The sequence below is a fragment of the Hipposideros armiger genome, unplaced genomic scaffold (assembly GCF_001890085.2).
Source record: "Hipposideros armiger isolate ML-2016 unplaced genomic scaffold, ASM189008v1 scaffold_176, whole genome shotgun sequence".
Lineage (NCBI taxonomy): Eukaryota > Metazoa > Chordata > Mammalia > Chiroptera > Hipposideridae > Hipposideros > Hipposideros armiger.
In genome coordinates, this window is record NW_017731526.1 from 2076571 (window position 1) to 2086773 (window position 10203).

Below are 10203 nucleotides of genomic sequence, written 5' to 3' on the forward strand. Positions count from 1 at the left end.
AGCACTTCAAAGAAAGGAAAATCTCTGGGCCCATTTGGAGGATGGAAAGGAACATAAATCACTCTCTTATCACAAGTTGGCCAACCAATTAACAGCAGAGCAGGGTCCTCTCTGTCCCTTCTCCCTTGCCAGATGTGGTCAAGGAACCAACCATCCTGACCTCTATGAACTTTCTCTCCCAAGTAAAGCCAACTCCTGTGGCTTGGGCAAATTCTAAGAAACTGTCTCTTGCAATGTTACTCTTCTGAGATCTCTTGAAAGAGGATAAAAGGAACAGTGTCTGATGTCTCAATCCTCAAATTTCATTGGTGTAGAGAGCCTTCAGCCTCCTGAAGGGTCAACCTCTGAGTAATAGATGGCGGCAGGCAGGGTCAACCAAGTGGCACAATGAGGCAACTCTTACGTCTTTCATTTTTACCTCTTTCCATAAACTCACTCCAAAAACTCATTTGGCCAAAAAGTCATAACTCCAGTGCTGTTTCCACCCTGCCTGTATCCCACGGACCCCAGGTGCTTCAAGATTACCATGGGAACCTTCTGGGTTTCAATTATGAGACCATTAAAAAGTGGCAATTATAAGACCTCAGAAACGTTCCTGGGAAACCTGTTACATGCCTCAAAATGGCCACGCTCTTGCCTCAGATTCACTTTAAGTTCTGAAAACAGGTCTCCCAAATGCATGGGTGCCTCAGTCTCCACCTCAGTCCAACAAGACGGTGTTTTAATATTGACCATGCTGCCCTTGAGAAAATGGGCATTGATTTATTGGCTGGAACCAGAGGGATGAAAAAACCATCACAGAGCTTGGCTGTCTATTTAGGGCCCAGTTATGGAATAAGTCAGAAATGTATGTGTATTCAAGAACTTTGAAAATTATATTCATTCAATGGCCAATGTTTGCAAAGTTCTGGGCAACAAAGAACTAGGAGACAAATGTGAGTTGGGTAGAGTATATGGAGGTGACACAAGGGCCTGCATCCAAAATATACTTTTCCCTCAATGCACTCAAAGAGGTAACTCTGGGTAAAAAAAACTCATACCAACCCATCTGAACGAGCTGAGAAGGAATGGGGGAAGGGCGGAACACCCCACCACACCCAGAAAGTGCCTGTTTAGGACTGCTGGTGTGCGGTTTGGGTATTCTTAGCTCCACTGCCACATCTCTGGAGGGACACAACAACCTTTCAAGTAACCCTGACACTGCCATCCTCATCCCCAAAACAAAACTAAACAAAACAAATCCCCAGGGCTCGTTAACCTCTGTCAGGTCGGACTGCCCCCAACCCCTCAAAATTCTCCCATCACCTAGAAGAGCCAACTAGTATAACGTTGCACATCCTGAAAGTTTATCAGGGCCTTCAAAAATCCAGGAGAAAATTCTTCCTGGCTCCTTGCCCCTCCACGCAACCTTCCAACTTGTTCAGGGGTTCATTTCCCCACCTTCTCACAGTTACACAAACAAAACCCCCAAGAGCACAACCCAGGAGCACGCTGCGCGCGCGAACACTCACTCACTCACTCACTCACTCACTCACTCACTCACTCACTCACTCACTCACACACTCACTCACGCAGTCCCTCTTACCGCTGCTCCACCCCCACAGACACATCAGGACAACCCACTTCAGCATCGTCCAGCGAGGGATGCTCTTCTGGGGCTGTTTCGCTCGGGGTCCGTTCGGTCCCTTATGTTACTGTTTTCCTTTTTAAAAGGCAATACGATAAACCCTCACCCCCGAAGAGCCCAAGGGGTTGCTGGGCGGTTCTGTGTATCTGCCGACTCCCATTGGGGCTTCTTCCCACCGCCTGGCGCACGGAGCCGGAACACTGGTGTCAACCTTCGGGAGAAGTTTGCGAGGCTGTCCCAGCGCTTCTTCCACCCAAGAAGCTTCCGGGAACCACCGTTCAGACCGCACCCACAGGGAACGAGATTCGGCGCCCCTGGCACCCCGCTGCCCGCCTCGTCCCCGCTCCTCGGTCCCCGCGCCGGCGCGCCCCTCCTCCGCTGCAGCCCCAGCCCGAGCCGCCGGCTGAGCGCTCCGATCGGCTCCCGCCGCCCGCGCGTCCCCATCAGCCACCCGCTGGCGCTTCCTCGGCATCGCCGGCCTGCGGCCGCCGCCAGCCCCCGCCCCTCCCCAAACCAACAAATAAACACAACTTTTTATGAAAAGAAAACAAACTTCAGCGACGTGACTCACCTCTGGTTGCAGCTGGCTCCTGGGAAGGCAGAGGCAGGGCCTGGGGCCAGCGTGGTGGGCGCGGAGAGAGCCACACAGCAGCGCGCCGCACGGACACACAACCCGCACAGTGACACCCAGGGACACACACCACGAGAGAGGTGCCGCAGGAGAGCAACAAAGGAGCCCCAGACCAAAAAAGTTGCCGGCCGGGGAGGGAGGGCGCGTGCGGGCGCGTGCGGCTGCGGCGGGCGTGTGTGTGTGCGTGTGTGTGTGTGTGTGTGTGTGTGTGTGTGTGTGTGTGTGTGTCCGTGTGTGTGAGTGTGAGTACGTGTGTGCGCGCGCGGCTGCTGACACCGGCCGGCGGGGCTCAAGGTCTCCGCGGCAGGAATCGGGAGTGGCGGCGGCGGCGGCGGCGGCAGCAGGAGGACAAGGCAGGGGACGCCGCGCCCAGCGCACCCGGTCCCTCCATATGGAAGAAGCTTTTTTGGATGACTGAACTCGCAAACAATTCCTTCTTTTGCTTCTCCAGCCTAGGAACCTCCCATTACCGCGCGAGGCGGAGGAGGAGGGGGCAGAGGAGGCGGGGAGGAGGGGGAGGAGCAAAATGGAGCAAAGAAAAAGTCTTGGAAAGGAAGCTGGAAAAAAAAAAAAAAAACCGGTCTCCCAAACTCAATTTTTCTAACACCCATTTTCTTTCTGTTGCGCCTTAGCTCCGTATTCTCCCCCCAACTCTCCTTCTTTCCCATACCAAAAGCAATGCCCTCTGCCTTTCTCCCACACTCACGGGCTCCCGTGAACCCCTATTTTCCCTTTAGCTTCACCTCGGACTTGATCTTCTGGGGCTATCTTCCTCTCGCCCAGTGTCCTTTCCCCAAGGCTTTTTCTGACAACCCCCACTCAAGAGTCTCCTAAATTCTGCAAAGGAACTATTGAGTAAACCATTAAAAGCAAACTTTCTGTTATTAAAAGTGCCCCCTCAAAAAAAAAAAGTCGGGTAGTGGCTGTCGTGAAAATGACAAGGAAACCAGTCGGGGAAGCCCCCAACGCCACCTCCCCCGACCCACCGGGTAGGTTGGGGGGGGGAGAGGGTTTGCCGCGTCCTCCGTTGACAGAGCCCTGCTCTGACCTCCATTCATCATCCCAGGATGGAGGAGCGAGTTAAAGGATGAGAGGGGGAGGAAGAGGGAGGGATAGTGGCCACAGAGAAAAACTATTACCTCCGTGTGTGCGTGTGTGTGTGTGCGCGTGCGTGCGTGTGTGTGTGTGCGCGCGCGTGTGAGTGCGTGTGTGTGTGCGTGTGCGTGTGCGTGTGCGTGTGCGTGTGTGTGTGTGTGTGTGTGTGTGTGTTAAACCCTCCTTTTAGGGTTGGGCAGAAAACATTCTCAAACTTGAGCTGCATCAGGACCCTCTGGGGGCTTATTAGAACACAGATTGCTGGGCCCCACCCCCAGAGTTTCTGATTCAATAGGCTCTGGGGTGGGCTGGGGAATTTTCATTTCTAATAAGCTCCCAGGTGATGCTGCTGCTTGTGGTCCAGGGCCACGTTTTAAAAACCACTCACTTTTCCAGGGTATCTAGAAATCAAACATAGGCTGAGTTGGTGGCAAACTGGGTCCTCTTCTTATTCTTTGGGGATGAAACAGATTGTGAGGGGCCATGCAGCTCACCCCCTTATATGGCCACTGAGGGAAACCGAGTTTCAAAGTGAACCCCGAGTTTGTTCAAAAGTGGGAAGGAAGGTGTCCTGCAGAGATGGTCAGGCAGGCCAAGAGAGGGGCAAATGCAGGTGCTGCCCCCCCCCCCCCCCCGGCAGGATAGCTGCACTAGTAGTCAGAAAGCCACTAGGTGATTTAGAGAAAGCCATCTAAACTTTCTGGGCCTCCATTTTGTTTTCTTTAGTTTCTTATCAGTAAAAATACATACTTTATGCTGAATATCAATATAATTTTTATCAAATATGAATCAAAAGATGTGTAAAAAGGCAACATAAACCTTTTATTCAGTACGTTGTACCATTTTTTCCCCCTTCAGTTTATTTATTTTCTTTCAACTCTGGTGCCTGGATTCGTGGGCCTGTCTCTGTGGCAGATGGATAAAGGGGGTGATCCATTTTCCACAAGAAGGTGAAAAAGACTATGAATTCCCCCTTTGAACTATACACCTGTAGTTTTTCCTCTCCTTTCTTCTCCAGTTCCCACCCTCCCCACTTGCCTTCTCTTTTCATTTCCAGCGTTCTCCCCACAACATTCTTCAAGACCTATTTTTCTCCCCATTCAATGACCATGTTGGCTCCCACCTTCTTATTGTCCTCCTTTGGAGGCCAGGACTCTAAGGCCTGGTGTCCACCCTGGGTACAGAACTCTTAATTCCCCAGTGGAATGGGTCAGCCAGCCTTCTACTGCAGTGAAAAAAAACACCTCTCTCCCCAAGCAGGGGATCTATCTGTCTGGTTTTCAGAGATGACTCCAAGGGCCATGGCCACTGGAGATGTGGGATTTCAATGAGAACATGATGCATGAAGTTCTCATATGGATTCTTAAGCATTCATATATGTATATATATATATATATGTATGTATATGTATATATATGTGTGTGTGTATATATATGTATGTATATGTATATATATGTGTGTGTGTGTATATATATATATATATATATATATATATATATATATATACACTATTGATTGCTCAACATCTTAAAGATGTCCCTTACCCTTTCACATTGTCTCCTTCCTAGGACTTTCTCCGAGGACTCTCCATTCCCTCTGTTCTGGGCTTTGGATCTCACCTTGGGCTCTGAGTCAAGGAGTCAGAACCCAGCAGAAAACAAAGATGATCAAAGTCCTTATCAAACACTGTTTAGCCAGGAGAAAGACCCATGGCTTTGTACTTCCCTCCATCCTAGGGTGTTCAGCTTTCCCATAGAGTTTAGACAAAATGAAAATCCCAGCTTAATTGAGAGGGCTTAATTCTGCCGCAGTATCAAGTATACTCTTGGCACCTCAGATGTGTTTGTTGTTTTTATGGCTCATTGTACTAACATAATTGTGTTTATTATTATTACTTTTGTAAGAACATTGTATTTCTGAACTCTCCCCTTTGCCTGGAGCAAGTTCCTTGCTTAAGTCTCTCCTTCCTTTCTATTAGTTTCCCTCCCCTAACCCTCCCTCCCCACTCTAGCCCCCCAGCCATTTCGAAGGGTTAGATAGAATCTGGGCTTGTCGTAGGTGCTTTCTGCAACTCTCTACTCTTGTTCATGGTGATTTCCCTCTGGCATCTTGCTTTCTTGGGTGTTTTCTGGACCATCAAGAAGGAAGCATTTATGATGGAAGCGATAATCACATTTACTATGTTTGAAGGTCAGGCAGGGGCTACAGGTATATACATGTCATTACATCGCTAAGGCTGTGCAGAATGAAGAGGCAGGAATCTCTGTGAGTGACAGTGACATGAAAAGAGAGAGGAGTGTTCCTTTCTCGGTGTGCTGCAGACACTTTACCTGTATCATAAAAACAGGGAACTAGGTTTTGAAGGATATCTGCAGAGGACTGGGCTGAGAAATTACTGAGAGGTAGACGAAGATAATAATTGTCCCTTTTTTAATTTAACTTTGATTATAAAATATGTTCGTTGAAAAAAAATAGGAAATATGGAAAAACACAAAGAAGGGGAAAACCCCTTTAAACCTGCTACCCAGGGATGACACTGTGAATAGAATAAGGCGTTTAGTCGTTTTTCTCTCTTATTTTTGCTTCTCATTAATACAGATACAGATTAATACAGATATATGCTTCATCTACACTTAGTATATGAATCTACTTGATCAGAATGGAAGATGTTTAAAAGAGCAACATAAACAGACACTTTTATGAAAAATTTTGTACTATGTTTTTTTTTGTTTTGTTTTGTATTTGGTAATCTAGGCAGGAGCCAGTTTCTTCACTGATTTATCTGGTACTTTCATATGTTGCAAAGTTATGTCCATTGTATAGTATATACAAGTTATTATCCTACTTTTAAATTTAACATTCAAATGTATTAGTTTTCCCCATGTCATTATACCTTCTCCAATGTCTAACTTTAATAGCTTTGTACTATTCCATCAAAGAAAAAGACTGTTATTTGTTTAACCATTCTCCTATTGTCATATATTTAGATTGTTTCCATTTATATTATGATCATGCATCACAGTTGACTAAACATCGTATCATAAATCTTTATTTATAACTCTGATTATTTCATAAGGGTGAATTCCTATGAGTAGGAGTTTTGGATCAATGGATATAACATTTTGAAAGCTTTTGGTTGGTATTGCAAAATCCTCCTCTAGTGGCTCTAATGTACATTTTCATCTTTTGGATCTCAGCAACAATGAGATCATCAAACACAAGGCCCCAAGTGGAGACCTGATCGAATTATTCAGTTTGGATGACTGAGCTGACCAGATAAAGAAAACTGCCACATATACACTACAGTGCAGACAAAACCCAAGTGGGAAGAGTTAAACAGTAATTGCCAACTATGTGAGCTCTATTATATTTATGATTTATTTACCTTTTCCAACAACTCTCTGAGAAATAACCTAATGTTTTTATCCTCTCACAGCCTCTGTGTTGGATTCTGTGTGTACATTTGATCTTGAATCGCTGCAACAACCGTTTGCTATAGGTTTGATTATCTCCATTTTACAGATGAAAAATTAAGTAGCTTGCCTAAGATCCCCAACAACCAAGTTGTGCTACTAATTCAAAACCTGAGGTTTTTCCAGTTCTATGCACTGTTTCCCTACAATGGTTTCATGAGTTACAGGATACCTGGTAGAGTAATAAAGGCATATTTAGAAGTTGCTTGAATTTTGTCAAACCATTGAGGAATCTTTTGTGGGCTTCCAAATGACTGTTGCTTTAAAGGGCATCCAAGTGTGTTCAAAGGGCTAAGGTAACTTACTAATTGTAACTAAAGGAAGAGTCCAAAGATTGTACCAGGTCTGAAAATTAAGTTTGCAAACTCATCCTAGAAAAAGTGCTACATACCTCATTGCTGAATATCACTACAGTTACCTTCAAAGTACTCCCCTTGGGAAGCTATGCACTGACACCAGCACCTAGTCCACCCTTCAAAGAAATTTTGGAAATTTTTTTTCTGGAATGGCCATCAGAGCTGTCGTTGTATTACCCTTGATGTTCTAATGTCACCAAATATCTTCCTTTCAATATTTCCTTTATCTTGGGGTAAAGAAAGAAGTCATTGGGGGCCAAATCAGGTGAGTAGGGAGGGTGTTCCAATACAGTTATTTGTTTACTGACTAAAAACTCCCCCACAGACAGTGCTGTGTGAGCTGGTACATTGTCACGATGCAAGAGCCATGAATTGTTGGTGAAAAGTTCAGGTCGTCTAACTTTCTCATGCAGCTTTTTCAGCACTTCCAAATAGTAAACTTGGTTAACTGTTTGTCCAGTTGGTACAAATTCATAATGAATAATCCCTCTGATATCAAAAAATAATTAGCAACAGTGTTGCAAAACATTCGTGACCTTAATTGTCAGATCACATATACCTTAAGAGAATGCAGCTCTAATGTTAAGATTAAAGGCTAGTTACTAAAATTCACAGTCCTAACAGTAATTAGTAAATTGACTTTTGTATACATTCAAGCTACTGTTTGGATAAAGACTTTTTATCTTGATCAGAGGAACTAGAAATAAAATATGTGTGAATCCAACTTCTAGTCTCAAATTCTAGCTATTCAATGTTTGAAGTTTTTTATTAAGGTAATATCTTTAAAAATAGATGCAAAATTTAATTCATTAATTTATTGTTTGAAAACTTAGCCCTCATTTGCTCTTTAGTGGGCCATTGGCGAGGTATCTGAGTTGGCCTACCTCTCCATGCTGGGCATCACAAGGGCTGCGGGAGAAGGAAAGTACACAGTTGCTCTAAAACATTTGATGGCTGAATGAAGAATGATGAATGAAAGTATAAGATTGACCTCTGCAACAATTAGTAAACAATGCAAGACAGTATGTAATTAAACCCTAAATTGCATGGTTCAGGCAGAATTACAGGTGAGCCTGGTACAATGCCATCTACTCCCCATACAAGTTAAGCTGGCTGGGACTGACTTCTCTAGACCAGTGCTGCCAACTCAAGCATTCCTACCGGCCATGTGTTTTGGTTGACTTTAGGAGATCAGTTTCTAGATCCCCTCGAGGCTGCCTACAAACAAGGGTCCACTAGGGGAGGATGACATAAAAAAGTGAGGTTGTGGAATCAAGACAAACCTGTGTGAGTTTGGACACTTTGATTCCATTTCCTTACCTATGAAAATTAGAAATAATTTATATGAAATCTCTCAGTATATGCTTCTATCTGGTACAAAACGATACCAGTTGTTCATGGCTAGCACTTGTTCTGATTGGTCAGTTCCCATGCCGGGTCCATTGTATATATATATATATATATATATATATATATATATATATATATATATATATATAATATAACCCTTGATGGACGCTCCATAAATGATAATTAGCAAAAGTTTGAGTCATAGGTGAAGCTAGGACAGAGAAATGGCAAATAGGGTAACCCAAGGCCATTTCTGTGACCTATGTTGCACGCTTGACTTTTGCACTCTCCTTAAGTCCCAGTCAAGTAGATTCTATCTGCTTGACACTGAATTTTAAGAGACTCCATTCTTCCAAGATACCAGATTCTCTGAAGCAACCACAGGCCCCATGTCGTCCCACATGAAATTCCTACCTTCCTCAACAACCTCCATCTGTCCCTCCCCCCCGCTCCCCACACCAGAGTATTAGGTTGAGAAACTTGAATCCTGGAGCTGCCCAGACTCCAGCTGTTTGATATTGTGCTGCTGTAGGCAGCAGCAGCTGAGGGCAGGGGGCGAGAGACTCCAGATGAAAGCAAACACTCAAAGAGAACTGGACCTCAGAGCTTTGATACCCAACTCAGTGGGTAACAGCCTCCATTAAATTTGTTCAGTCAGCCATTTAAGAAGGAAGGAGTTTCTCACACATCCTGTAAGGGTTTTAGCGATGGGATGCTTCCATGGAGGGGGGATCAATGTTTCGGGGACTGAGCAGGGCAGAATCAAATGCCATAGCTGCCCTTGCAAGCTTAGAGACAAGGAGCGTGCTGGCTTGTTTTGCTCCCAGTATATTATTTTCTTTCTCCTTAATGAGGTACCAGGGACTTACTGGGACTTTCAGTCACAGCAACAAAAAACCAGCTGAGCCCTGTGCTAACTCCACCCCACCCCACTTCTTTGGGTTCTGGGGAGCAGCCCTCAGGGTGAGGCCATGAGGAAGGGAGGCGGGGTTGAGAGGAAGAGAGAGATGCTGGGGCTGGTGGTGTTGTAGGAGCCTCCCCACTACCTCTCCCACTCAAATTTGGAAATCAGTTTCATCTTGTTTGCCTTCTATTGGTTGGATTCATCAACTACGAAATGGACTCGTTTGAGGCTTGGAGGGCCCACTTTGAGAAGCATCTTACCTATAAAACTCTGCCTGAAATAAAGAAGGACTAAGAAAATGAATCACACAGCCCATTGATTTCCTCATTCCTAAAATAAAAAATAAAACATCCGTAAGCCTTGCCTTTTTTATTCAGGAGAGTTGGAGGCAGGATCAGTCATGTCACTACCATACTTAAAGTTTTTTAGTGGCTCCCAGGTCCCTGCTCGGATCCAGCCCACTTCTCCAGCCTGGTTCCCCGATGGCCTGTATCTTGTACTCCAGCATCTCCTTGCCCTTCCTCAAAGCACCACACTTTCACACGCTTCCTGGCGGCCCAGTTTCTGTCCCTCCGACTTAAGCCCTTTCTTCTCTTTTGTAAGTATCTCCTACTTACTTTTAAAGACTTTCCTCTAACATCACTAACTCTAGGAACACTTACCTGAGCCTCCCCTCCCCAACTCCAGTTGTCCTCCCATGGAGCCCTCATCTTCCCTTATTGTATCATCTATCATGAGCATTGTAAGTGTAATTGTGGGTCCATCTG

At 45.3% G+C, this 10203-nt stretch overlaps 1 protein-coding gene across 3 annotated transcripts in view; it reads right to left on the bottom strand.

Annotated features, from left to right (window-relative positions):
• BOC (BOC cell adhesion associated, oncogene regulated) overlaps positions 1-2700 on the bottom strand; it is a 71926-nt gene extending 69226 nt beyond the window's left edge. For all 3 annotated transcript variants that reach the window (XM_019652267.1, XM_019652269.1, XM_019652268.1), the window contains exon 1: positions 2199-2700. The gene's annotated coding sequence lies outside the window, so the exon portion shown is untranslated. The remainder of the gene's footprint in view (positions 1-2198) is intronic.
• Positions 2701-10203: the final 7503 nt, after the last annotated feature.